Raw genomic sequence first — 27,081 nt, forward strand, 5'->3', positions numbered from 1 at the left:
CATAGTAGACATTCCTGAATCCTGTGATAGACTGATAGGATCAAATCAATTTATTTATTTATTTTTTATTATTATTTGATGTCGGCAGAGGATTTTTTTTTTTTAGTTTTTAACATTGAAAAATGCAAAAGCTTTTTATAATTATTATTGTCTTGAGGAGCGCCAACCGAATCATATATGAAATCCTTATAATAAAGGTTTTGTTTCAGCATTATCTTATTCTATATTTATATGACATGGTGTCTCCAAAATAGCAAGTAACTACCACGTTTTTTCATATTAAAAAGTAGCTACTACTGTTAGATAATTAAATTCTGGATTATTCTTAAATTAGGTGTCGATTTTACACGGATATAAATTAGATTTATGCAACTTCAAGCATACATTTTGAATTTCAACCGAAATCAACTAATTTCTCATACGTCTTCTAAAATCAACACGATCGCAACGCACTAGAATCTTTAAGCACTCTTTTGGACAAATAACTGAACTCAAATTATCCAAATTACAATAATTTGGTTTTAATTCGGTCATCCTTTACAATACTCAAACCGAACCGAACTATCATCTACCGAAACCGTTTTTTTTTCTTTGGTTCCAAATTTCCAACAACCGAACTCCTTCAAACCCAAATTACTCAATGTCGAACCGAAGCTACCCGAAAACCAGACTTGTCACATTTTCAAACTTGCCCAAAAACAAAAGGAGACAGCTTTGATTATTAGTCCAACGAATCCATCATTCTCCGTGGATTCGAATCGATGAATACTTCTCGAGTTTTGGCGGCGAGGGTTGGACCGGTAATGAGGAAGCAAGTGTTAACCTTGACGGAGGAAGCTGCCTCTAGGGTTCATCATCTCTTGCACCAGAGGCAGAAACCTTTCCTCCGATTAGGCGTAAAGGCTCGTGGCTGCAACGGTTTATCATACACTTTTAATTACGCCGGTAACATCACATGACTCTCTCTTGAATTTGATTTTCTATGGTTGAATTTTGATTTACCGACACGAAATTGTTAATTTTGGTCTGTGGTTGAATTTTGATTTACCGACACGAAATTGTTAATTTTGGGTGGAAGCAACGTATTACCAAGTTTCAATCTTTTGATTTTAGGGCATTTATTTTGAAATTTTTAATCTTGTCCTGAAGGAAACTTTAAACCTGGTCTAATTGAGAATTGGGAATGCTTATGTGTGTGTGTTCAATTGTGATGAATCTGGTCTTCATTGCATGTGTACATTAGAAGCTGTCTGGTCGTTGAGAGATCTTTCTGACGCTATGTATTTAGTGGAATGGGTAATTGTGATTTCATGAGATCAATTCATGTATGTTAAAGCAAACTTTTGTTCAGCCATGGATGTCCTCTGTGTTTGTTTGTTTCTTCCGGAACAAATCTTGTCTTCATAAAGTATTTTTTTTTTTTTTCTTGTTTCTTGAACACCAAAAAACACTCAATTATGGTTATTTAACATAAGAAAAAAGTGAACTATTTAAAAGGTTGCATTGTATCAGAAGCAAGTTTAAACACCAAAGAGATTCCTTTTTTTCTAAGAAAAGAAGTTTCGACTTGTAATCGTAAAACATACTCTTCTTATCTGATTAGTAAAACTAGGTCGACTACCAAAACCTCAACAGGTTTGTTTACGTTGACAAGCGCCGAGACCGCCACAACGACCACCTCTAAACCGACCACCAACAAAAAGACCACGACCACGACCACCGACAAAACGAGCAACACTACTATCAATCTTATTTTCATCAGAATCCTCGCTAGAATCATCACTGCTCGAATCATCACTAGTGGTCGCCTTTTCAGGTTTCTTTGTATCTATTTTAGCCTTTTTCTGGGGAGGTTCCTCATCGGACGAACTGCTCTCCCCATCGGTTTTAACAGAGCCAGTTTTAACATTAGCAGCAGCAACATCACTGTTTGAACAGCTCGCTGAGATCAACAAACCTTCTTTTCTTCCATCATCTCCTTCGTATCAGATTTTTCCTGATTCTTCAAGAGAAAATTGGCTGGAAGGGTTTTTTGTGGTCAATAACTATATCATCCTTTATTATTATCTATTATTACATTTCAATACCATTTTGATTTAAAAAAAATCGAATAATTCGAATAAATATGACACAGAAAACAAAATAAAAGAAGAGAGAGAAAACAAAAGAAGTAAAGAAAAGAGAGAGGTATCGTGTGAGAAGAAAAGAAAAACAGATTTTATTAAAAAATATTATTTTCTCTTTCCACTTTTTGATTTCTTCTTCTTCTAATTCATTCACTATTATATATTATTTTAAATAACAAAAAATACAATAATATATATTTTAAAAATATTTTGATTTTTTTCTACACATTTTGAAATTTGAATGTTTTAAAACAGATAATATTTAAAATTTGTTATATATTTCAGTTATGTATACATTAGACATGTAAGCCATGAATGTTTGAGTGATTTTTAGATTTTAGATTTTGGTTTTTGGCTTCAGGTATTTGGTTTTCAGATTTTAGTTTTTTATTTTTTTAATTTTTGATTTTTCTGTAGATTTTGGTTTAAGAAAAACTTGAATGGTGGATTGTTTAGATTTTGTTTTTGTCTATATAATACATATATATATATATATAAGACCTTGATTTATATCTTTTCTTATTTAAACTCTTTTTATTTTGTTTGAAGTGTTTAAAATTGCTAAAATAAATATATATTTTTCAATCAGAAAATATATTTCCTATATTTTCTTGTGTACAATTAATTATTTAAAGCATGTTTTTATACTTTTAAATTTTATTTTATCATATACTAAAAACTTAATAAAATAAATATATCAAACTCACAAAATTTTATAAATAGGAACTTAAATAAAAATGCACATAGATTATGTTACGAAGTTAGAAAAAACAAGCACATTGTCTACATAAATGCATATGAGATTTGATTCATGTGTTAAAAGTTATTAAATTGAGTATATTAATTTATTAGTTTTTTGTGTGTATAATATGAAACTGGTGATTTTATGTACAAAATATATTGAGCTAAGACTTCTCATATATATATATATATATACTGTTAAACAAAAAAAATCTCGACATAAAACTCCTAAATAGTAATTTTAGTTTTTGTTTGAAAATTGGAAGTTATTTTAAAAACTAGTTTTCCTAAAACCTAAGGAATCAATTTTGTCAAAATTATAATTGGATAAAAAAATAATTTTTTGAAAAACAAAACCAAAATCTATTCTAAAAACTGCAAACATTCAAAACCGTATACTTCAGTTATATATATTAGGCATGGTATTCAATTGAAGGTATTCAGTTATGCTATTCAATTGAATGAATACCTAATAGGTGTACATTGAATTGTGAATATGTAATAATTGTACACCAAATGAATGATGAATACCTTTGAGTAAATATTTTCGGGTGTATACTAAATGGTGAATACCTTTATGTGTACATCAGATGAATGAATACCAGTGAATACCAGTGAATATCAGTGAATACCAAATGTTGTACACCAAATGAATGAATATCAAATTGTGAATACCAGTGAATACTTTTATGTGTACACTGGTGTACACCATTATGTGTACATTAGTGTACACTAAATTGTGAATACCTTTACGTGTACACCAAATGAATGAACACCAAATCTTGAATATCTAAGGATGAATACTTTCACGTGAACATCTTCAAATGAATACTTGATAGTTGTATATCAAATGGTGAATACTTTTAAATTTATATATATTGCAAAAAAAAAAAATATTGTCTGTTTTAAAAAATTCAAATTTCAGTACGTGTTAAAAAAAAGATTTTTATATTTTTAGTATATATATACATAAATTATTAAATGTTTTATTATTATGAATAATTTACAACAATTGATTTAAAAGAAAAAATAATCTCAAAAGAGAAGAAAGAGAAAATAAAACTACCCTTATTATAAAACTACACATAATTGCCCAAGCCCAGAAGCTCAATAACGTCATTTGTGCAAAAAACGACTGCGCTTTATAACTGAGAGTGAGTTACACGCGTTAGAGAACAACTTTTTCACTCATGGGTTTCTCTCTCATCCTTTCTTCTAATAAGGGTACAAATGCCATTATGAAAAATTCACTGTTCAAAAATGTTGAAAATTGCACATGATATCAGAAACACACCCATTCAGTCAATTAAAAATTTAAAAGTACCATATTTCCCAAGAAGCTCACTCTTCAATTCATCTTCGGGTTCTCCCTCAACATTCTTCAAAGGCGTTGTGGCCTTAGTAACAACAGGCGCTGCTTCAACTGTTGTAGGAGATTTCTTATCCATGGAGAGAGATGAGAAGAGCGGCTCTAGAGTTGAGAGAAATAGTGGAGAGATGTACAAAAACCCTAGACAGCTGCTTAGGTTTTTATAGAAATTTCTGTGCAAGAGAACGAATCTCAATAAATCTAGGGTTTTACTTTGACCGACCTCTCTATTCTCCCCCGAAACCATGGAGGAAAAAAAAAGAATAATGAGAAAAATAAATATATAAAAGAAAACTTGTGGCCCAAACAAGAATAATCGATTAAGACCCGAATCTTAACTCAAGCTAAAGTAAAGAAATACCATAACTACACATTTCGTGAACTACAAACCTGAAAACTAAATTCTCTCCCCATATTTTCTAACTTTTAATGAACTCAACTTTCAACCCATTTTAATTAAAATAGTATAACCAATCCCTATAACATTTCACTCATTTGTCAGGGTGGGGATCTAGATTCAGTGAAGGCTGGAAACTCGAAAGAGAGCAGCTGCGATGGCTCATGGAGCTGTAGAGAAAATTAGGGTTTCGATTAGGAGAAATGATCCTCGGGAAAGGGGTTCAGAGAGAAAAGAGGCAAGAGTTAGATGAATCATGTCCTCACCGGATTTTCTATCTTGCGTAAAAATGGAGACTTTTTTTTCTAGCTTTAATTATTAATTTAAGGAAACTATAATCTATAAAAAGCTTCTCGAGTTTTTGCGACAGAAATGCGTTGCTATCTATTTTAGAGTTAGAATGTTGGCGGATGTTTAGTGATATGCTTGTGACGATGAAGGATGGATCCTTCCTCAGCCAAGATCAGATGCTGCGCTCGATCTCCAGATTCACCTAACCTCTATTCCTCTGCCAAGTAAGTCTCTCTCTGAGGATCTAGTTGAATGGGTTGTTGATGGAAAGAATTGTCATGGCTTCTCTGCAAAGAAAACGTGGAACTGCCTGAGGCCCAGAGCTCAAAAGCAACCATGGGTGGATGTGGTCTGGCACAAGCACGCTGTCCCAAAGCATGCTTTCACCATGTGGATCGCAAATATGGATAGATTACCAACAAGAAAACGGATTGCTTCATGGGGTATTCAAATTCAGACTTCGTGTTGCCTTTGCTCGATGGTGGAAGAGTCAAGAGATCATCTTCTTCTCTCATGTGACTTCAGTTCCCTCATCTGGTCTTTCGTCATGCATCGGCTAACTCCCGGTCACCAATTGTTCCATGTTTGGCCGGATTTACTGGATTGGATGCGTGGCTCCTCTGCCGAAGCTCCAACCATCTTGAGGAAATTAGTTGGTCAGGCAGTTATCTTCCATATCTGGAAGCAGAGAAACAACGTCTTGCACAACCAGCACTCTATTCCTCCACATGTTATCTTCAAGGCGCTGGATAAGGATATCCGCAACATCATCTCCTCCCGAAGACGGCGTAAGCACTTCGACGTCTTCATGTCGCTATGGCTGGAATGAAGCTCATTTTTAAAACTCTCAGTATCTTTTGCTACCTTGTTTTTTATTTATTTTTGCTCGTTGAACCAAAGGACTTGATGCATGTGACTGGAACCAAGATGGATATCGTGGATGATAAACTCAGGTTTGGACCTCTATATAACATTACAAACCCATAGTCTAATTTTCTATATGTTCTTGTCGATTTTGAAAACACCATAAACCTCTTTTTTTTTTTCCAATTGTAGATCAGAGTTTGTGTTCATCAATCCTAACTCACAAGGGCAATGCGGGTGTGGTGAATCGTGCATGACAACATCTACTCGATGCACTATCATACATTACATTGTTACTAGAATCAGAGTCCAGATGAGAAATTTAAGGCTTTGCCAAAAAGAATTGAGTTTTATGATTGTGTGCGACTTTAAGCATAGATTGGTCTCTTCATTGCATGTGTACATTAGAAGATTTCTGGTCGTTGCTTAGAGATCTTTCTGACGCTATGTATTTGGTGGAATGGGTAATTGTGATTTCATCAGATCACAATTCATGTATGTTAAAGCAGACTTTGGTTCAGCCATGGATTTTCTCAAGGAGTAAAAACATTAATGAAGCTAAGTGTTGAAAAATGATTTGTTTGTATGTTTCTTCCGAAATAATTCTTGTCTTCATAAAGTAAACACCAAAAGCACTCAAAATTGCGGCAATTATCACAAGTTAATTAAAAACACCACCAAAGAGATTCCTTCTTCTAAGAAGAGAACTTTCCACTAGTAATCTTTAAAGACACTCTTCTTATTATCTGAATACTAAAACTAGGTCCGTTTCCTTGAGAAACTTCTCTTCCTCCACCACCAAAACCTCAACAGGATCTTTGACAAAAACCTAAACCACCACAACGACCACCTCTAAAACAACCACCGACAAAAAGACGACGACCACGACCACCTACAAATCGAGGAACACTACTATCAGTCTTATTTTCATCAGAATCCTCGCTAGAATCATCACTGCTTGAATCATCACTAGTGGTCTCCTTTTCAGGAGGGGTCTTGGTATCTTCTTCAGCCTTTTTCTGGGCAGGTTCATCATCAGACGAACTGCTCTCTGCCTCGGCTTTTACAGAGCCAGTTTTTATAGCAGCAGCAACTTTATTGTTTGAACCACTCGATGAGATCATCAAATCCATCTTTTCTTCCATCCTCTGCATAGGAGCAACCAATCCTTGTATTACCTCCATCACCTCCTTTGTATCAGATTTCTCATTCTCGGTCATCTTATGCTTCTCCAAATTATCTTCCGGTTCTCTTTTAACTTTCTTCAAAGGCCTCTTCTTATGCTTCCTAACGCTTCCTAACGTCAGGAGCTGCTTCAGCTTTGTTACCAGGTTTGTTGTCCATGATGAAGATGAGAAGAGCGGCTCTAGGGTTGAAGAAAAATAGTAGAGAGAGGCAAAAACCCTAGACAGCGGCTTAGGTTTTAATATTCTGCGCAAGAGAAAGAATTTCAATAAATCTAGGGTCCCGAAAACCATGAGCCAAAAAAGAGAGACAATGAGAAAATTAAATAAATGAAAGGAACCTTGTGGCCCAAGTCAGATTAATTGATTAAGACCCGAATCTCAACTCAAGCCAAAGTCCTAACAAACCATTTTACTATATCAACTTAAGTATAAAACTACACATTTTGCAAATTCAAAAGCTACCCTATCTCCCCAAATTTCCCAACTTTTAATTGAACTCAACCCTTTTCAACTAAACTTATAAATATAAATCGAACAATTCTTGGGTTCACCCCTAATGGTGAACCTCTTTATTCACCCCTTTGTAATCTAACCAATCAAAACATGTTATCTAATTTAAAATAAAAATTCATATCATCTTAATCAAATAATAAAAGTAAGTTGACAATTTTTATCACAGAAAATTAAAATTTAGTATTATTCAAATAAAAATTTGATTTAATCATTAAAATAATTCTTTTATTTACTCCCTCATATTTTAACCAATAAAAATAAGCCAAATAATAAAATTAATTAAGGTAATTTATCAAAATAGCATATTTTAAATTTTCTTTTTTAAGGGAGAAAACTAAATCTTAAATTGGAAATTGTGAACCCAAGCATAATATTAAACCCTAAACATTAATTCATAAACCCTAAATTCTAATTTGGTAACCCTAAAAAAAATATATATATCTTTATTAGAATTTAGGGTTTAGAGTTTAGTTTTTATTTCTAATAATTTTTAAGTTTACAGATTAGAGTTTAGAGATTTAGATTTAGATTTAGTTTTTATTTTTTATTTCTTGAATATTTACATATTATGGTTTAGGGTATACATATTAGAGTTTAGGGTTTAAAGATTAGGGTTTAAAATTTTGAAAATAGAAAAATTATTATGTAAAAAATATATGTTTATCAAAAATATATTATAAATAAAATTTAATATTATGCTTGGGTTCACTATTTCTAATTTAGGGTTTAGTTTTCCCATATTAAAAAAAGAAATTTTAAAATATGCTATTTTGATAAATTACCTTAATTAATTTTATTATTTGGTTGATTTTCATTGGTTAAAATAAGAGAGAGTAAATAAAAGAATTGTTTTAATGACTAAATCAAATTATTTCATTTGAATAATATTAAATTTTTTATTTTCTGTGATAAAAAAGTAAACTTACCTTAATTGTTTTATGAAGATAATTTTTATTTTTATTTTAAATTAAATAGCATGTTTTAATTGGTTAGAAAACAAGGGGGTGAATAAAGAGATTCACCTCTAGGGGTGAACCCAAGAATTGTTTTGTGTCTATTTATACAACAAACAAAATTTAGAAATTCATCATATATATAGTTAGGAAGACATTCCTAAAAGATTTAAATAATAACTTTTATTTCTATTTATACAACAACTGAAATTTTAGAAGCCATCATATACATATAGGAAGGCATAGATGTACAAATAATAACTTTTGTGACTATTTATACAACTACTTAATTTTAGGAAGTTATCATTTACATTTAGGAATTCTTAAAAGGTAAATTTCCCTTTGATTGCATCTGACCATACATACTTCCCCTTCCCATTAGGAAGTGTTCCTTTGAGTTGCCAGAATAAGCATTACCATTTGAAAATTCCCTCTCCAGGCCTGAAGAAAGACAAAGTACACTTTAGATCTAAGATCTGAGGAAACAAAACAATCACATATAAATGCATTTGGGTTTATGAAAACGATTCAAGAAGACATTCCTAAATTTTTATGAATCAACAAATACAACCCTATACTAAAATCAAACATGCTCTAACACCCAATATCCCACAATGCGGCCATCGGAACCTACAAAATTTACCAGATCGACGAAATTTAACCATTCTCGATCTTTGACAAAAATTAATACCCAATCCATCGAAAATCGATTACCAATCAGAAGAACTTACCATAACTGATGCGCGATGCTTGTTCTTCCGCTCTCAGACTGTGATATTGTGTTTATGTAGACTTTTGGAAAACCAGAAATCAAAACTTGTGATAGAGAATCATGTATTGATTAATGTTACATAATAATCCAATTTTTGGTACAATTGAACGGAGATCCACACATAGGAAAAATATTTCGAGCTCTTAGCAACTTAAATCAATGAATTTGACACTTCACAAATAGTTTCATTTTAAGGTTTTATTTAAGTATATTGACCAGAAAGAAAAAAACTATTGTGTATAATCAGGGCCGGCCCTGAGCTAAAGTTGTTGAAGCCCTAGCTTTAGGCGCCAAATTTATTATAAATATTAAGGGCAGCAAATTTTACTAAAATGTCTTCATAGTCTAGTGGTTACTCCATCTTCCTGTTGTCAAACAACTCAAGTTCAATGCTTCCATATGTATTTTTTATGTAAATTTTTTCTTTATGCTTTAGGCGTCAATTACAATTGGGCCGGCCCTATGTATAATAATGTAGAACTTTTACTAATTTTTGTAATATATGTAAAATATGCAAAAATAACATTATTTTTGAAACAAAAGAGGCATAGTAATAAAATTTATCACAACCATAATTAAAAATAATAGAATTATATTACATACATATAAAATAAAATTAACCAAAAAATACTGATAACTGAGAAGTAGGTAAAAAAGTACGATATTTATGGGTAATATCTAAAAATATCAGGATTTTTGAGACTATCTACCAGTACATAGTATTATTATTTTTAAGGATTTTTTAAAGTAAAATTATATAGAGATGATTTTTTTGGGTACATAAGGTAAGTTTTTCTATGCACAAATTAACAATATTTCTATAAAGGTATATATGGTCGGAATTGAAAAAATGATAAAAAGAAAGAATTAGAAGAGAAAAAAGAATATAATTGTAATCAACTAATTAATATAATACCTTTGTTATGCATTTAATTTTATAGTCTTCTGTTCACATTCATAGTACTTAATTCCTCTAAAATATTTTGCTAAAATAGAATAGTCAACATGGCAAAAATCATAATTTTTATTTTCAAGAGTAGTATAGTGAAAGACTGACAGAGTGTTCAAATCTAAAATACTTTTATTATATGGAAAAAAATCCATGTCATTTCATAGTTTTGATTAAGTGCCTATGCTCTGCATTGATTTTTAAAAAATGCCCTATAATAAGATTATTCCCATAAATCTCATTTTGAATAGATATTACTTTATGAATTGCTGCTCTATCCAACGTTTTATTTAGTTTTTCTAAAAGTTCAAGACTCAAGACCAACAAACACATCGATTCATAGCTATAAAGAATGATAGCGTTTTGCTTCTTATGTGAAAAATTGTGAAACAAAGAGAATGAACAAAATGATTGATTGGTCTATGTTACCGAAGGAGGTACTCTTGATGATTGCCATCCGTTTGTATTCTGACCTCGAACTCCTCCATTTCCGTAGCACCTGTAAATCTTGGCGCTCCTTCATTTCTGTTGCTGATGACAATCCTTTGCCAAGCCGCCCTCTCATAACGGACATGACAGAACAAGAAGCTGCTGCAGCCGCTGCAAGAGCAGTGGCGGAAGCAGAATTTACAATCACCAAAGCTGAAGAAGCGGCAAGAGTGGCAGAGGAAGCAGAAGCCGAAGCTGAAGCTGCCTTCATTTTTGCAAAAGCGGCAAAGAAAGCTTTAAAGTTTATGATGCGTAGCCAAACTCGGTAAGGATTAAGAGCTCGTTTGATTGTGTAAGTTAATTAGTTCTTCTCAACAAAACAGAACGCAAATCACTTTTAATACTTATATATATCTTCATGTTTGCAGATAGTGAAGCCTCAGAATGTCAAGTTTTAACCTTGCATCGTAAGAGTCATATAATCGCTAAAGTCTTTTTATTGGTTAGTAGCAGTGTTTGCAGCTTGTAACGTGTCCTAACTCAAACAAATATGTAAAACCTTTTTCCATTTTTCTGTTTTTATCTATTTTGTTAGTAGCATCACAGGTTTCTCGTGACCCATTCATAAACTGGTTTGAAGAGAAATAAATAAAGCCTTTGATCATACACAGAGCTTATTGCTCTTTCCTTGAGTTTAAATTTAAAGTTTTCTACTGAGCGCCATAGATTTTTGGAAGTTTAAAGAAGTGAGCCACTTGTGCTTTTGTGTTTCCAAAATTGAAAATGCTTAAGAACAAAATACAATCCACATCTAATATACAGAGACAAGGCTGGACCTAGCCAGAACAAACCAGACTAGCAGCAGCGACAAGAAAATAGAGACAAATCTTGTTTCACACTAAAAATTGTCTTCAACCATCATCAACCAGACAACACATGATGACTGAGAAGATCAAGAAGAGTGACGTTTAGTTCTTTGATTTTTTAAATGCTTTACGAGCCAATCAATGACCTGATCAATGTTGGTAGAGTTCTTGCAGGATTTCATGAAACAGCAGACTTCTCTATCTGTAAGCGACTTAAGCCCCCTGAAATCACAATGGAATTTAAAAAAACGATCAGATTCGAGCTAAATATTGATGCCTTTTTGGAGTGTTCAGATGAAGAAACAGCTTATACATTTCTTCGGTTAAGGCTTATTTGGACAGAGCTCCAGGTTTGACAATTTTGTTTCCAAGAAACCCTAGTATTTCCTTTGGTCACTTTCGTCACGTTAAACCCGACCTGATAAATAGGAGAAGAAGAATCTCTTTATGCTATTCCAAAAATCTGAGTATTCATATTTTTTGTTAAAGACGATTTATGCAGTGTAACTTACCGCAGGAATCATGTCTTCACTATATCCCGAAGTAGATGGAGAGTTATTGATGATGAAGAGCATGACAGCACAAGAAGCTGCTGCAGGGAAGATGTGGAAATTTACAAAATAGGAAATTTCTTAAAACTAAGTGATTCCTATATATCCCAATACTCCCCCTCATGTTAGAGCATGAAGGTTTTGAACGCCCAACTTAGACATTATACCAGAAATCTGAACTCTACCAAGTGACTTTGTTAAAATGTCCGCAAGTTGGTCACGCATATTAACATGTTGTGTAACGATAATCCCTTCTTGTACAGCATCATAAACAGCGTGTCAATTATTTTAAATATGCTTGGTACACTCATGAAAAACAGGATTAGCTGCAATATTAATTGCAGCTTCACTATCACAAAAAATGAGTAGGCGCAGATTTTTCGATACCTAATCTTTTCGACAACTTCCTGAGCCATTTGATCTCTCGAAGAGCGGTTGCCATCGAGCGACATTCAGCTTCAGTAGAGGAGTGAGAGACTATGTCTTACTTATTTTTCCAACAAGAGATCGGTGAAGCACCAAGTAAAACGACAAACACCGAGAGAGAGCACCTAGTCAATGGACATGCTGACCAATCCGAGTCACATTAAATTGTAAGAGACAAATCCGAATCTGCTTTGAGAAAGATGCCCTGTCCTGTCGACCCTTTCAAATAACAAATAACGCGAACCACAAATTTCCAATGAGCTTCTTTCGGTTCTTTCATAAACTGAGATAAAATATGAACAGTGTAACTTAGCTCAGGGCGAGTATGGGTAAGATAAATCAAACGACCAACTAGTCATCAATAAGGTAGGGAATCCGAGAGTAAAGCACTTGTGGCCGTAGCTGATAACACCGTATTTTGACCACTTTTGTGGATCGTTTTGAAATACTTTTTCTATGTTTTTTAATTGCTTATAAATACTTTTATTATATTTTTCTAGCATTTGTAGTTCCAAGACTCTTTTCAGGAAACTTGGGGAAAAGCTTAACAAAATGGATAGAAAACCAGATTTTCAGCTCAGACTCAAACCGTCAGAAGTTCACCCACGATTGAAAGCCTTATCACCATCTGATCCAGCTCAAATTTGGAGATCTCAAAGATTGAACTATCAGATTTCCAGTACACTTTACAGCTTGGCAATCCAACGGTTCAATCAAAAGTTACGCGAAGAGCATGATGTCCCATAAACCAGCCGGCAAGCATTTCCACCCGCGGCCAACAGCCATTTCACCACGGTCAGAGGCTACCCGACCACGGCCAAGCATCCATTCCCCGCGGCCACGTCCTTCCCGACCGTGGCCAGCCATCTCCGTGTTAGAAGGCTCATTTCTGAAGCCCACATCATTTTCTCAGCCTCAATTCTGGAACCCTAGACACCATGGAGCATTGGAGATTATAAATACTTATCATTTAGGTCGTTTTTAAGAGAGACGGAAATACTTTAGGAGAAATTTTACTTTAAGCTTTTGTTTTTAGGTTTAGGGAGAGAGAGATCTATCTCTTGAACCCTTGTTCTTTCTTTTTCAATTTCGATTATTGCTATACTTTTTAATACTAAGTTTTTGATTTTGTTCTCCATGTCTGAGTAGTTTTAGTGTTGGGTCAAAGGGATTTTTGATGGGGACATATATGTTCGATGAGGATTCCATGAGCTATTGAAGCCGAATCTTAGAACTTTTTCTTCTGAATTTACTTTTAATGCATGGGCGTAGCGTCATGAACTACAATCTGATCCAGATGCTTGGTGACACAAAAGTGTTCATCTGGTGTCAGATCTAGTTTGATAGAGCAAAACAAACATAGGAGTGGAAACCTACCTATGGGCGATTTGTGAATGCTGACGAGTCTTAAACATAATGCATATTTTCTCTTCCAGGGCCAGAGTGGAAACCTACTGGTCAGGGTTGAGAGAGATAGTTGTCTATGATCACGACAGTTGCGTATTCGTACGTCCGTGACTCTAGTTAGAAAAGTTTTAGCTAAGTGCTTATTAAATTTACTTTTTAGCAATGTTTTGAATCGTTCATACCCCAGAGAAAACTTCCCTGAAACCCAATGCCTCTTTTCTATTGATTTACATCGATTTTATTTCAAGCTTTAGTTCATCATTTTCATTCTCTTAATCGATTTTCATTTCAGCATTTAGGTTTAGCCGTTTTTCACATTTTTAGTCGATTTCATTAAGTTTAGTTATTAGGACATTTTAATTCCCATATTTTCTTGTTAAGATTATTTTCACGTTTTAAAGACACCATCAAAACCCTAACAAAAATCGCCTGGTTCTAGACTTCCTTACTTATATTTATTTCGAAGGCTTTTGCAGGAAAGATCCTCCTTCCCTGTGGATTCGATCCCTAAGTACTACAGTCGATCAACTGTGCACTTGCGGCTATTGATTTCATTTAGGGTAAAACTTGACAACCCTCACACTGACGACACATCAGTAGCCAACTTATGATTTTGCTCAAGAGGAGTATGTGCTGACTTAGAACCCAGATTTCCAATATAAGCAACAATATCCAACAAGTACTTAAGTTGTGATAAGAAGATACCTTCAGAACCCCGACTTACTTCAATCCCAAGATAATATTTCAGTTTTCCTAACTCCTTTGTAGAGAAACATTTAATAAAATACTCCTTAAACTTTCGTAACATGTAACTATCATTGCCACAAATGATAAGATTGTCAACATAGACTAAAACATGAAGTTCAATTCCCTTTCGTGTATATGAGAAAAGAGAACAGTCGTCATAAGATTGAACGAACCCGAATTTCAGCAAAGCATCCGACAATTTCATAAACCAACATCTTGGCGCTTGTTTAAGGCCATAAAGGGATTTTCACAGACGACAAACTGTGTTAGGATGAGAACAACGAAAACCTGGAGGGAGCTTCATGTAGACCTCTTCTTCAAGGTCACCATGAAGAAAAGCATTGTGAAAATCCGTTTGAAAAACTTTCCATTGCTTACCAGAATCGACCCGAAGAAGCATACAAACAGTAGTCATCTTACTTACTGGAGCAAAAGTTTTATTATGATCTTCTTCTTCCACTTGAGTATTCCCCATAACAACGATATGAGCTTTGTAGCGTTCGATCAAACCATCATCATTGTACTTTTTTTTATACACCCATTGACTACAAAGAGCAACTTTTCTTGGGGGAAAATCAGTAACATCCGAAGTTCGATGGGTCTTCAAGTGCAACAACCTCAGTGTCCATCGCATCATTCCTAACTTTAATCTTAACAGCTTCCTTGAAATGCTTTGACTCCTGAGCATTTGTAACCGCAGCCAAGAAAGCATGATGTCCTAGAGAAAACTTAGCATCTGAAATATAGTTTGTCAAAGGGTAAATAGAATTACCTTGGACCAATGTTGAGGATGTGGAACCAGGGAGAGCGTGAGGGGTATTACTATCACAGATAATAGTGTTGCAATCATAATTTTGGAGAAGAACATATCGGGTTTGTTGTTGATGTCCTTGACCAAGATGCTCTTCTACAACTACTGGGGAAGAAACGTCTTGAACAGTTTGTTCAACAACGACATTATCCCTCTGTTACCTCAATTGTCGGTTCTACATTCAAAGACGAGGGTGAAGGAATGACAGCATCATTAACAGATGGAGATAAGGTGCTCGTGTCTTTTACCGGTGGAGTTGTCTCAACACTTCCCCTTACTATCGGACCTGATTATACTTGCCAATCATCATCACAAACAACTGGCAGAGTGACAGGTGTAACAACGTGAAACGAATCAGCAAAAGGAAAAACATCTTCCTGAAAAACAATATCACGAGATATAAGGAACTCTTTGCGTTCTAGATCGTAAACTTTCCATCCCTTTTTACCAAAGGGATCACAAAGGCGAATACGTTCTCCAAATTTGTCTTTATCGTGAGTAACATGATGAGTATAACAAGCTGATCCAAACACATGTAGTTGAGTATAATCCGAAAAATCTCATACAGTGAACGCCCTTGATGTAGGGCTGTGGGTGTACAATTTATCAAGTGAGTGGCCGTTATAATTGCTTCACCCCAAAACTTGGTTGGCAAACTAGCCTGAAACAATAATGCCCTACCGACATTAAGGTTGTGCCTATGCCTTCTTTCAACTTCACCATTCTGTTGTGGAGTCGCAACGCTAGAGGTTTGATGGACAATCCCATGTGCTTGAAACCGTTGTCACTCCGGACCACTTTGACTGATTTTCTGAACTTTTTCTCCGTGTATGCTAAGAAATTCATCAAAACAGTGCACACTTCTGATTTTCAAGGAGATACGTCCAAATAGCATGAGAAAAATCGTCAACGATTGTAAAAAAATTAATGGCTCCACACGAAGGGATCCTGTAAAGGCCTCAAACATCACAATTTATTAAAGAAAAATATCCCATTGTATTATTTAAACTATCTGGAAAACTTCTCTGGTTTGTTTAGCCCAAAAAAATGTTGCAAGACTTGGAGCTAACAGAAACAGGAGAACTAGAACACATAGGTAAAGCAGAAAGTACTGAAAAACTAGGATGCCCCAAACGTTGGTGCCAAAAAGTCTGATCGAAAGTCGCATTAACTGTGTGAATCCTCGCGGTAGCAACATCTGTGAAGTAATATACCATCTCGCTCTTCACCTATTCCAATCAGAGTCCTCGAAAAATGGTCCCACAAGATACAAATAGTATCAGTAAACATAGCAAAACAATTTGTTTGCTTCAGAATTTTAGAGACGGAAATCAGTGTGGTATTCAACGAAGGCATATAAAGGACATTAGTGAACGAGAATTTGTCCGAAATAGGAAACATTCCCATACTCAAGGCAAAGATTTTACATCGGGAAAGCGGTTAATCCCTACCTCAACTGACACACATGGTACCATTTCATACCCGAACTTTTCATACTGTGCCGAAACATACCTCAACTGTTAAAAAATGGCCATTTCGTACCCAAACCCATATTTTTTTGGCGAAAAACTACATTGATCTGGATGCCGTTAGTCAAACCCGTTACTCCATTAACGGAGATGACTATATTTGCCACGGTGGATTCTGCGTCAGCTACAGTTGTTAAACGTCGTCGTTTTGAATAATACTGAGAAAAAAAAAATTCCACCCAATTGAACCTTGAACCCATTGCTAATAAACCGAGTGCTGAAACATGTAGACCAAAGGTATTTATCGATAATCTTCTGCATATTTAAACAATATCAACAATTGTAATGCCCAATGGTTTAATTAAAATAAACTGACGACGTCGTTTTGTCGTGATTGAAAAAAAAAGACATCAGTCTTCTCCTTCTTCGTGAGATTCGTGAGTTCAGACTTTAGACAGAAATTGGGGAAACTAGGGTTTTGGTGGTTGAAGAAATCACAAGATAATGGCTACTTCATCGAATCAAAAGACTTCCTCAGCGAATTCCTTCAGTTTTTTTTAGGGAAATTGAGTACAACTTTTTAGGGGAAATTGAGTACACAAGTCTCAGATTTTCCTTCAGTTTATTTGAAATCAATCAATTTTTCTCTACATTTACCACACTATTGGCAAATCGTGTAACCCCTTTTTTCAATATCTTTCACAAAGTCGCAAATGTTTTTCTGGGTTTGTTTTTTTTTTTCAAATGTAAATGATGCATTTTTTTCTGGGTTTGTTTAATCACGAACAGAAGAAAATCCAGAATGTCGACAAAATGACGTCATCAGTTTTTTTTTAATTAAACCATTGGGCATTACAAATGTTTATATCTTTAAGCATGCAGTAGATTATCGATAAATTCCTTTGGTTTACTGGTTTCAGCACTTGGTTTATTAGCAATGGGTTCAGGGTTCAATTCCTAGAGAGTGGAAATTTTTTTTTTTCAGTATTATTCAAAACGACGACGTTTAATAACTGTAACTGACGCAGATCCACCGTGGCAAATGAGTCATCTCCGTTAACGGAATAACGGGTTTGACTAACGGCTTCCGGGTCAATGTAGTTTTTCGCCAAAAAGACATGAGTTTGGGTACGAAATGACCATTTTTTAACAGTTGAGGTATGTTTCGGCACAGTGTGAAAGTTCGGGTATGAAATGGTACCATATGTGTCAGTTGAGGTAGGGATTAGCCGCTTTCCCATTTTACATCTATCTGCAAATCCCACATAACATGGTGGAATAGACACTAAATTTGTCAAACATGACAATTTTCCAGTCATATGATGTTAGGCTCCCGTGTTAAGAATCACATTGCCAAATTTGGTCTTACCAGATAACTTGTCGAAGCTACTAGCACCTTATTTTTCTTGAATCACCTGAGTAAGTACTTTCCCTTGCTCAGCCGTGAACTCCAGATAAAGAAGCATTCAAACTTGTAGCATGTGCAACGACCACCACCACGACTCCGAGAAACCAAACCACGACCTTGTCCTTTAGCAGCTCTCTCCGTGTACCACTCGGGTAAACCCACTATTTGCCAGCATTTTTTCTTCTCATGCCCGTAACGTCTACAATGCGAGCAGAGCAATCGAGATTTCTGGATGGTGGTGTCAGAATTTGATGCTGAATCACCTCTTGATGCTGCTAGGGTTAGGGGTTGCTGATTAAGTTTTTAATTATAAAACCCTAGTATCCTGCAAGTGCAGAGTCTTGTGATGTAGTACTTAGGGTGTCGATCCAAAGGAATTATAAGTTTTCAGTGCAAATCAATCAAAGACTTGAGACTAATAGAACAAACGAATGGGGATTTTGGTTTTGGTGTTACTAAATCTAAGATGCAAAATGAAATAAAAAATGTTATAAAATAATAGAGACTAAACGCTGGGCTTAAGGGTATTCATAGGGGTTCATGAACTGATCTAATGATAAATAAACAAACCGATAAAGGTAATCAATTAGTGAGGTTCCCAAACTCGAATAGACACGAATATGATTAGCCAACTCTCATCACCCTGATCAACTAATTACTCAAACTCGACAAGTAGCTTTTGTCTCTTGCCGTGAATAATATCATGCATTACTAACAGAATTCAAATATGCTCACAAATTTTCATAGGTAGCTTTCGTCTCCTACATCGATTTCGCTCGTATCCCTTCGAGGTCAGGTAATCCAATACACACTCTCGAGGCTCTAATTAAACCTAAAATCAATTTCTAAGTGGAAGAAAATAGAGAAAAAATTAGTAAAAAAAAAACCATTTATTTTATTTTGGTATTCGAACACTCTCGTTGGTCATACTTCTTTTTACTCGAGAAAATCAGTGGTTGTGAATAACTGATTTTTCTCAATCGTTTCGAACCTAATAGAATTGTTTTGCTGTATCCAGACTAATACCAATCCAACCCATTTCATGAATAAAATGTGACCAATTAACCAACCAACAAAACTACTTGTTACAAATAACATCTTTTTTATTTGTTACAAACTACTTGTTACAAAACTATCAACCAACTAAGAAAACATGCATCAAGAACAAGAATGAATGAAGGGCTCCTAGAAGATTATAAATATTAAATCTAACAACTCATCAAATCAAGACATGAAATTCCCTTTGAAAAATCTCTTTATAACCCAACTGGAAAACTACTCAGACATAGTTGAGTTCAATATCACAAAAGTATTTATTAAGGTTGTCGTAAAATGAAATAAATAAAGGTGAAGAAACGAAAAACAAGGTGAGAAAGGAGATCCGATGGTGCCCCTCTTGGTGGCTCTTCTTCGAAGGCGGCTACTCTGTAAGACTCTTTGTAGAAAATCAGCACAATTGGGCTCATTCTCTCTGAATGACCTAAAAAAGTATATATAGTGTTTGGAGTCTTCGAGAATGTCTAGGATTTGCAGGAATAATGACGGAAATAACTTAGGCTTTAAAATGGGTTTCTGAGGCTCAGAAATAGGCTTCCCGCAGTTGATGAAGTTGCGACCACGGTGGAAGGTCCTCCGGCTGCGTGTGGGAACAAGCTCTGGCTTTTGGACTGTGTAGATTTGTTTTCAGTGTATCGAGTATATCTGAAAATCTAACCATTAGATTGCTTCGATTCCAATTTCAATAGAAAGCTGGTTTTCTCCTCTATTTTGTGTCCAAATTTGGGGATGATCAGACTGTGGGAAGGTCTTCATGTTTTTCCAAAATTCAGACAGTCTGAATTTATCCAAAATTGTACTTTTGCTCCAAAATGTATTTCTTTTTTCCAAATATCCTGAAAACTCTTTTGAAACTCTAAAACATGGAAATCAATTAAAAAACATTGAATACTAAGTTAAAACACTTAAATAAGATCTTAAAATCATCCATAAAAGTGGTCAAAATACAGTGTTATCATCTCCACGAGAATCAACTTGGCGAGTCACAAACCCCACTGCTTCGTTTTGTTGTTCACGATTATGGACACCACCCAGTCGTTGTTCTTCTCTCACAACTTTCGAGTACACCTTCTCAATTGATGGCAATGGATCAAGGCCAATGAGTGTGGTACACTAACTTCCATATCGATAATGATCGAGGCCCATGACGAACTGATGAACTTTCTTGTTGTCTCTTTGTTTCACAATTTTTGTTGCCGCTCACAAGTACACAAAAGAAACAGCTCATACACCACAAGCTCATCCCAAAGAGAAGTCAACTTGCTGTAGTAATCAAGGACAGACTGTCCCTCTTGACAACATCCGGCAAGCTGAGCTTTGATTTGATGAACATGAACCTGGTTTCTGACCGAGAAAGGCTGCTTCAGATTTTCCCAAAGTTGCTTTTCCTCAGAGACAAAGGTTATAGAGGATTTCACCTTTAGGTCAATCAAAGCTCTTACCCAGCCAATAATCATTGAGTTCACGGCAATCCAGTTTTCGTTATAAGGACTATTCGTTGCAGGTTTCGTCAAAGTACCATTGATGAAACCGATTTTACGCTTTGCTTGAAACGCATTAACCATCTCTTTGGCCCACAGATTTTAATTCTAACCGTTCAACATCACCGGAGTAATCATGGAACCTGGATTATCCAATGAATACAAAGTATACGGCGAGGAAGGCACTGCATACACCAACTGTTGGTCATTTTTCACGCCAGCCATATTGATGATCTTTGTTGTTCACACTGTGAGCAAACCCGACAAATAAAAAAAAAGACTAGAAGCTCTACTAGAGACTTCAAACGAGAACACAACCCTTCAAAAAAATTTGCTGAAGAGTTTAGATTCGCTTTGATACCATGTAGAAATAGATATCGAACTAACTTGTTCTTATTGAATGACATTTACAAGGTATTTATATATCACGTTCTTCACATAAATCCTTCCTAACTACCGATGTGGGACAAAGTCCTTATTAACAAGGGGTACTTGCACAAATAACCCACAATTTGAAGTCAAATGCAAAAGTAACCTCTTTTTTCTCTCTCTTTAATAAATGCCACTTTCTCTCTACTATCTCCTTACAACCACATATATTCACAAAAATGCCATTATGTTTTTAATTTTTGTTTTTTCTTAAAAATACTAAAAAGACACAACCATCCTAAAATATGTCATTTATTTACGAAAATGCCATCTTCTTCAATTTTGCCAACCACCATTACCAACCAGTTTTGAAGCTCTAAATGTTTGCCCAACCAATTTTGAAGCTCTAAATGCTTATTATGTCGCTTATAACTTCATTTTACCTACAAATTTCTCTCCAATTTCATCTAAAAAACTCTTTCATGCTCATTTTTATAAATTCCAATTTCATAAATCATCTATTTTTGGAGATTCTTGCATAACAACGACTTAGCTAGTTTGTTATCGGTGCTATACAAAATTCTGGGTGTTTGTCAAAGTTAATCGAGTTTAAATTGGAAGTAGGTAAACATCTACTTCATTTTCTTTAACATTTAGCTTTGTTTCGTGAAAGCAGACTTCTTTTTCAGTCTGCTAGTCAACGCAGAGGTTAGATTTGCAATTGACTTTTTTTAATATTTGTGTAAGCAGACTTCTTTGCGAATTGTCCTTTGTAAACAAAAAAAATCATGTAGACTTCTTTTGCAGTCTGCGAGAAGAAAATGTTATTTTTGCATTTGACCAAAAAAATTGAAGAACTTTGACTTTTATAGCAGACTTCTAAAAGTCTGCTATTTCGTAATTTGACTCGAGAGGTTATTTTTGCAATTGACCAATATTTTGACCACTTTTGACTTTTATAGCAGACTTCAATTGAAGTCTGCTACAAAAGAGTCTGCTATTTATTTAATTAAGATTCGGTCAAATGCAAATCTGACCTACAAGCAGACTGTTAAAGAAGTCTGCTTCGAAAGTCAACCTTTTGGTCGATTGCAAAAATAACCTTGAGTAAACTTCTTTTGTAGAGTAGACTTCATAAGCAGACTTCTTTACTATAGCAGACTTCTTTTACTCGTCAGCAGATTTCTTAAGAAGTCTGCTCTAAAAGTCAAACTTTTGGTCAATTGCAAAAATAACATTTTCTTCTCGCAGACTGCAAAAAGAAGTCTACTACGAAAAGTCAAATATTTGGTCAAATGCAAAATAACCTTTTTTCTAGAAGACTTCAACGTGAAATTTCCCCGGCGGATTTTGAACGGATGTCTGTATTTTTTTAAATTTTTAAAATGCATTTTATAAAGTATTTGTAATGTTTTTTTAAAAATTTTAAATTGTAAATGCATTTTATGTATGATTCTTGCACCTGTATGAGTTTGGTGTATTTATGTGTTATAATTATAAAGTTATGATTTTTTTGGTTTGAAAGGTAATTAGCACATCTAAGCAGACTTTTAAAGAAGTCTGTAGATGAAGTCTACTGTTATGTATTAGCATATCATAGCAGACTGCATAAGAAGTCTGCCTAATTATTTTTCTTAAAAATTCATTTTTGAAATATTTGTTACTTGTAAAAATGATTTTCTTGTTTTGACATGTTTTTTTGTTTTTTTGTGTTGCATCTATATGAGTTTGACGTTGTTATGTGTTATAATTACAAAGTAATGAATTTTCTTGTTTGATTTATCTATTTTTGCAGACTTCTAAAGAAGTTTAGAAGTCTACTTCCTTTCAATTATTTTTATTTGTTATTGTTCTTGCATTTGTATAAGTTTAAAAAATCAGTTATTCTTGCATTTACCTGTCATGGTTTGTCCTCAACTTTAACTATTAGCCACTTTTGTTAACGGTCTTGATAGTATATAAATTACTTTATTAACGCGTACAACGTTAACAAACTCTTGTGGTCTGGTGGAAACAGACCCACTTGTTGCCCAAAGTACGTGGGTTCGAACCATTATGCTTCCAATTTTGGTTATTCTTTTTGTTTTTAGAAAGGGCATAATTGTAATTTTGTTTTCGTCTTCTATCTAGGTTTTCGAGTTCTGCAACTCTTTTTCGCGGCCGCAAGCCAATTTTTTCACATAATCAGTCAGTTTTTTGCATTATTCTTATTATTCACACCTAAATCTTATAGATCTGTCATACATATATTGATTTCAAGTCTTAAACGAAGAAAAAAAAGAATTTTCAAAGAATTTGATTTCAAGTCTTAAACGACTAATCGGTCTTGGCGGCCGCTTTTTAGAACATGGGATACAGACAATGGATCCGAGAGAAAGAAAATAAAATAGGAAAAGGATGAGAACAATACACTGGAAAAAGCCTCTGTAAAAAAAAAACAAAAAACTTAAAAAAGAAAGGGACTAATCTAAGAAAGAAATCAGCTTGTGGTCATGAATGGAATTGCTCTGATGACAAGCTGTTGGTAGAGAGCCACAAGAGCTGCACCAACGAATAGTCCCACCCAGAAAATCCACTGCAATAACAAAGAAAACGACCAAAATAACATTAGAAGAAGATGAAATCAACAAAAATTTGTAAAATAATTAAATGGGACAGATTCTTACGTGGTCGTCCCAAGCTTGGTCCTTGTTGCAGATGATTGCATATCCGAACTCAAGTGAACGAAGAACATAGCAAAAATGGAGAGCAGCAAGAAAGAGGATTACAACAACAAAGAAAATGCAGCGCCGTTTTTGGAGAGAGAGATCAAAGTGGAGAGTTTTTGATTTAGGGTAAAATCTCATTTATATAATAGGGCAAAAATATCCGGTTATATCTGGTTAGGTTAATTATTTCCGGTTTAAATCAATATTTTATTTTAATTTCGTTTACGGTTTGAGCAGACTTATAAAGAAGTCTACAATCCTACTTTAAAATTATTCACTTTTGATGTTTATCTTAAATGGTTTTAAATTATTTATTTTTATTAAATTATAATTTATATAGATCATACTTGTTGACATTTGATTTATAGAAACAAATTTCAGTTTAAATTATTTTTATATAATTTTTAATTTTAAATATAAGATTTAATAATATAACAGACTTCTTATAAGTCTGCTCTGCAGACTTCATTAATATTTGCAGATTTCGCAGGGTTCAAATTATAATAGAGCCCTCCGTTTTTTTGTTTACTCATGTAGGAGATAATAGTAATTTCTCTACCCCTTTGACCTATTTTTGCAATAGGTTGAATTTGGAATATACTTTTGCATTTGCATTCAAATTGTGGCCTATTTTTAGCAATTCCCCCTATTAACAAAATATGTTATATTCTTACTACTAAGGGATTTGTATATATCCCAATAATTTTCCATACAAAAAATTAAACAAAAATCTAATTTTAACTTTGTCGTTTTAGTAAGTGATTAGAAAGAAAAAATATTGTGTATATTAATAAAGAATAATGTATAACTTTTACTAATTTTTATAATATATGTAATATATGCAAAAATAACATTAATTGTGAAACAAAAGAAGCATAGTTAAGAATGAACTTTATAACAAACATAATTAACAACAATAGTATTATATTATATATAGATAAAATAAAAACCAAACAAATAATGGTAATTTGGTAGTGGGTAAACCATTACGATATTCAAAAATAATCCTAAAACTATTAGGGTTTTGGGAATACTTACCAGTACATAATATTATTATTTTAAAATTTTTTTAAAACAAAATCTTGTCTTGACTTTTTTTTTTTGGGGTATATAAGGTATTATATTTTTTTACGCACAAGATACATTTCAGGTATATATGGTCGGAAAGTAAAAAATGATAAAAAGAGAGAACTGGAAGAGAAAAAAAATAGAATTGTATTCAATAAATTAAAATAATACCATTATTATGCATTTAAATTTGTAGTCTTCTATTCACATTCATATCACTTAATTCCTCTAAAATATTTTGTTAAAATAGTATAACCAACATGACAAAATCATAATTTTTTTTTCAAGAGTAGTGTCTAGTTTAGAGTAGAACATTCAGGTTAGCTAGATCCGTAACATTTCGTGTTCTCAAATTTGATAATAAAGCTAATTAGTAAAGCGGTGGCGTGCTTGTTTCCTTAAAAAAACTCATTGTTGCACTTCAAGTTTCTAGATGCTTGCCTCATGCTTTGTTGTTCCAGAACTTTTCGTGTCCTGAAACTTTATAACTCAATTTATTTTATATCTATATATATGACTGAATCGAAAAAATCCAATGGACTAGCCAAAAGAGCAGTCTTTGAGTATCCTTTTATGGTTCATTACGCTGTACTGATTTCTCTATATTTTCCATCAGCTAATGCAGTATTTATCATTTCTAAGAATTTTCAGAGTTTCTTACTATGTTGATTGTGTGTATTGAGCAAATGTATAAGTACTAGGAATTAACCTGTACATTGTGTGGGGTAATGTTTTTTGAGTTGTCTTTAAATGTAAATTTTTTTTTTTGGTTAAATTGGTAGTAAAATTTTTTAACCAAAAATATAAATAAATAAAATTAGTGACAATTAGATAACAATACATATATAAATATCACACAACCGATATTTACTTATATATATATTCATCGAATAAGACTTTAAGCTAGTTTTGTTATGCGGTTTAATAATTATTAGTTTTTAAATGTGAAAACTATATGATGTTTTTATATATATATACTTATATACATACCAACATGGATTAGAATCTGAATATCTATATCCATAAAATAAAAAGTTAATTATAAAATTTTTATTAGAAATCAAATTATCATTTTTAGTTAATGAATTCTATAATATTTGTTAATAATGATTATATATAAAATTTTCAAAGTGGACAAACCCGTATATTAAATCCATTTCGTAATTAACTAAAATAATTTTTCGACCAACCCGTAAAAAATACAATTTAAATTTTGAAAACATATTTCAGTTTTTTTTATTAAAATAATTGAATGATTTTCGAAAATGATACTAATTAAATATGAAAATACAAATGAAAAATATTAATTGCAAAAGTTTAAATAGATTTTTTCATATATATGGATTGCTTATTATTTAAAATAATAAAATATATTTTAATATTTTAATAAGTATAGAAACTAAATAAACTTTTATTTTATATCTATATATATTAAAAAAATATTTATTTGTTTAACTATCTCTTATGGAAATATTACAAAATATTTATTTATTTATAAAATATTACAAAATATTTTAACTAAATAATTAAAGTTTAACTATCTCTTATGGAAAAATATTTAATAAAATTTTATATACTTGTAAAGTTTATTTATGTAATATTTTATAAATAAATATTTATTGATGTAAAATATTTTGTAATATTTTATAAATAAACATTCATTTATGTAAATATCTATTCAAATAATAATATAGAGATGTACTTGTCTTTGCGAGCATTAATTGTTTTCAGATGTGAAAGGGAAATTTGATAAGCTGGTGGAGGTGAAAGGTGTGAGGATACTTGTTGAACCAAAGGTCTTAATGCATATGATTGGAACAATTAAAGATGGATTTTCTAGATGATAAACTCAGGTCTGGACATCTTAATTATCACATAACAACACAAAGTCGGGTCCCACACAAAGTCTGTTTTTATATGTTCTTGTAGATTTTTAAAACCACTGTAAACCTCTTTATTTACTTACAGATCTCTGAGTTTGTATTCATCAATTCTAACTCACAAGGGCAATGTGGTTGTGGTAAATCGTTCATGACAACATCTACCTGATTATATTCAGTGCTAATTAGCACACGGGCGATTGATGTAGGTGGGTGTGTGAGGGTGTCAAGTTTTACCCTAAT

General features: G+C 33.4%; 1 pseudogene; it reads left to right on the top strand.

Moving 5' to 3' along the window:
- Nucleotides 1-675: 675 nt before the first annotated feature.
- LOC112089976 lies at nucleotides 676-27,007 on the top strand (annotated as a pseudogene).
- The last annotated feature ends 74 nt before the right edge of the window (nucleotides 27,008-27,081 follow it).

This window comes from Eutrema salsugineum, unplaced genomic scaffold (genome assembly GCF_000478725.1).
Source record: "Eutrema salsugineum unplaced genomic scaffold, Eutsalg1_0 scaffold_11, whole genome shotgun sequence".
Lineage (NCBI taxonomy): Eukaryota > Viridiplantae > Streptophyta > Magnoliopsida > Brassicales > Brassicaceae > Eutrema > Eutrema salsugineum.